Source organism: Limanda limanda, chromosome 5, assembly GCF_963576545.1.
Source record: "Limanda limanda chromosome 5, fLimLim1.1, whole genome shotgun sequence".
In the NCBI taxonomy this organism is placed as follows: Eukaryota; Metazoa; Chordata; class Actinopteri; order Pleuronectiformes; family Pleuronectidae; genus Limanda; species Limanda limanda.
The window spans coordinates 18,635,292-18,639,342 of record NC_083640.1 but is presented as its reverse complement, the minus strand read 5'-3'; positions in this window follow the sequence as shown (position 1 = coordinate 18,639,342).

The window sequence follows — 4,051 nt, the reverse complement described above, 5'->3', positions numbered from 1 at the left end:
TCCTAACCATCCAAACTAAATGCCTAACTCTAACCCTTAACTTAACCTAACCGTAATTAGTTATAATTAGGTTACCTAACCTTAAAACCAAGTCTTAACCCCCAAACAGTCCATTAAAGGGGGTCACAAAGTGAGGACCAGTCAAAATGTCCTCACTTTCCCAAAATGTCCTCACTCCGTTGGTTATATGCTCAAACTGGTCCTCACTAAGTGAGCTGTACAAACACACACACAAGGCCCTCAGAAATGACCTCAGCAGAATAAGGCTTCGGTTCCCATGATGTCCACAAGTCCTGACAAGGTAAGTGTTTACGAGCACACACACACACACAAACACACACATACACACACACATTTCTTATGGGTGATGACAACCTGCAGCTTATCAAAAAGTCCACAATATTTCTGTGGAGCAGGTGTGATAGTTGTTTTGTTACTGATTATTTCACAGTGAACAAAGTGGAACTGATTAAAATAAAACCAGTCATCAGAACGTCTTCTTGTAAAAAATGTTTTACTGGTGCAATCTAATGTAACGTCGCGACTCTACAACTGTGGGAATTTCCACGAGGTGTGTTGTGTATATTCATTCACCTGCAGCTAAAATGAAAAGTTGTTTACCTTGATCAGAGCTGGGACTTTCCTCACCTGAGGTGCTTCGCAATTTAATGGAGCAAACACATAATGACGCCTTTTAATTTCAAAGTTTCAAAATCTCCCTGACATCAAATGAAGAGCTCAGAATTGAGATGTCAGTGTTACTACTTTCCTAATAGCAGGTTATATGTAGCCAAGAGTTTTCCTCCTGTGCAGACCATCGATGTGGGGGAGCTACACGCCCTCTGCACTTGCAGATGAATGGTTTTACCATCAGTGGGATCATGTTTTAGCACAAATATAAAGTGAAAGTGGCTTCAACACGTCTAACACCTTTAGCAGATGAGGGATTCGTCAAGGTAGGGGTCACTGGAAAGGCATTGTCTTAGTTTCAGAGGATGATTGTTGGTCATGTGGGTGGTCAGAGCTCCGAGGACGGTCTCTTCATGTAGAACGTGAGCGTGCATGTGTGTGTGTGTGTGTGCGTGTGTTCGAAAAAAAAAGGAGAGAGGTGCTGTCTTTGAGGATGCTCCCCGTGTGATTCCTCTCTCCTCCTCCTCGGACACTGCTTGCTTGTTGTCTCAGTAAACAGAAGGGTCTAGAGATGATCCAAGACAAGCACACAGCCACTGCAGCCCACCCAGGAGCCAAGGTCAGGATCACTAACCTGCACACACACACACACACACACACACACACACTGAACCCACCTCGCACACTATTATCCAGGTCGAACCAGGAGTTTTGAGACTGGAACTCATTCACCTTGTTGCTTGAAATCCAGTTTAGAGCAAAGATTAATTTCCCCCCAACATTAATGCTGAACTCTCAATAAAAACATTTAAGTCTATTATCGGAAAACAGCCTATATGATTTTTTGACTTCATATTTCCTTCAGTGGCTTCTCTCTCTGCGTTTTCCATCTCCTGAATGTGCTGTGCTTGCCAGTGTGACACCCCAGCATAAATATTTGAATATTTACACTAGAATGATGATTATACTAGTTGAAATATTTCTGTGACATAATTACCACCTTGTCTCTCAGACTCTGCTGACGTGCACACACACAGATACATTCTTCCAGAGGAGTCTCTGGGTAGAGGGGGGTAATTATTTCTCACAGGAGTAATAATACCTACCACTTTCACTCTCCTATTCCACGATGGAGGTCTTTGAAACTCAAGGAGATAATTTCAACCCTTCATCTGCGCCAAAAAGTAGTCAGAGACGGGCTGCGCTGTCGAGAACTGATGAGAAAGGCTAAAAAAGAAGAGTTTAGGAGGGAAAGATGTGAAAAAGGGAGGGGGGGGGGGGAGGAGGCCGGTGACTCCTTTGACAGCCCAGTGCTCACATATGGCCGGGCTTTGCTTGTATAGCCTCACTTCAAGGCGACGGGCCCTGCAAACATAAACAGTAGAGAGGCTGCAGCTGGAGCGAGGGAGGCAGCCGCTTGCTTACCGAGACTCCTCTACACTAAACAATGGATCAAGTGACGCACAGGCCCTTGGCAGCGCAACAGAGACGCAGGCGGCCTCGGGAAAAAAAGCCTTTCTTCTTTACGTTTATATCTCAGCTCTCTCAATATTTACCCCATGGGACAACACACACAATTTTCCATTCCTTTTGCTCTGAAAAGGAGCAAAAGATTGGACCTCCTCCTCCGTCTGTATGTGTCCCTCCACACTCAGGAGACAACAGGAGAGGACAAGTGTCTTTCAGTGCATAACTTTGTCAAATGATACGACTGTGCCCAGCTCTGACTTCACTTTTAATCATTTAGTTATAGCTGGAGCTGCGTACAGGCGTTGGGAGTGAATACATTTCAGCTTAAGTTTTGCACAGATTCATAGATATTCACACGCACGGCCTGATGTGTGTCGCCGTGTTGAGAAGGATTACTCTCTCATAGGGAGTGTGTTAATGCATTAAGAGACTTTGTGTGTGTGTGTGTGTGTGTGTGTGTATGTGTGTTTGTGTGTGTATCTGCGGTATATCTCTTTTATGACGGGGCACAGTTGGGAACGGAAGGGCCCAGGAGCCAGTGAATTAACCCAAATTACAGCCAACAGTTGCCTGGGTAACTGGAGAGGAATGAGGGGCAAATGGTGTGTAATTTCCTAATGAATGGGGGGGGCTCCTCAGCCTGTTACCGTAACAACAGGAGGACTCTGTCCGAGTTGTTTTGCTTGCTGAGTCACCCACAAATTCATTTTATGAGCTGTAGATGCAATCTATTTTTCCTGTTCCCACATTAACGCCTTTGGTGGTTATTTAAATGAATCTAATATATTTAATGTCAGTTTCGTTAATTACAGATTTATACACTTATTATATTTCTTGAACTGTAAAGGCCCGGCAGCTTACTTCCTGACTCAGCTCATTCACATGACTGAAGATATCACACACAAAAAAAACTGTTTTTCTGCTTATATTTGAACAGGTTTGGTTTTTAGACATTGGATTTCTGAATTTGTCTCGGCTCTTCTCACTGGGCGGGCTCAGTTAGAATGAAGACATCATACACGTCTGTGCACCAATCAGGATTTAGCAACATCGAAATTGGAATTGGATGAGAATCGGCCTGGGTTGTTTGGTTCCTGTCAGTCAAGTGGGATGAGCCAACATTCCTGAGCATAACAATTTTAAAGTCACAGTGAAAGAGATGTCAAAAGATAAAAAGACAACATTAATGTGAAAAAGTTTGTTATGCAATGAGGGAAGATTATTAAATTAACTTTTCATAAAGGTTTTACAAACTGTCAAGAACAGATTTATATGGCAAAGTCCCTGCAAAACATTTTTCTTTATAAAAAATTCCCCATGTATCTACCACATGCAAAGATATTTATTTCACTTTTGAGCAACAGCGCCCTCTGCAGCCACAGGTGGTAACCCATTCTGTTGAGCTCCATGTCCGAGCTTTTAACGAAAAAACCAGGCCTATCAATCTCTTAACCAGTTCTGACAGCGTAGTCCCACTCACTGAACAGAAACACAACCATGCGGTGGATATTTCCCATAATCAATGGCTTCCTGAACCAGAAGAGCTGCTCCTTTAAAAAACACCCAGAAAGTCTGTTTAGAACTCTTGATATTTCAAGCTTCCTCACTGAAAATGAAAAGGTAAACACGGGTTTTTAATGACTCACGAGTCTTTTTAACTGATCCACATTTCAATATTACTCTTAAACTTGCTTGACCTGGCATCGTTCTTTTGATCCTGCCTTTCCTGCAGGAACTGAATGTTTTACTCGTCTGACTGTTCTTTGATTATGCTATGACTCCTGTGGTAACTCAATTTATTAGTCGGCTTCCTCTCTTTGATCATGTGTTTTCTGTAGCCACTGAATGCATATTGCCTTGATTGCCTCCTGTAGCCATTGTGAAGTATTCATGTGACCGAAGGATCTCAGCCATTGACTGTTGACAGCCCCCTCCAGAATGGGAGGGTTTA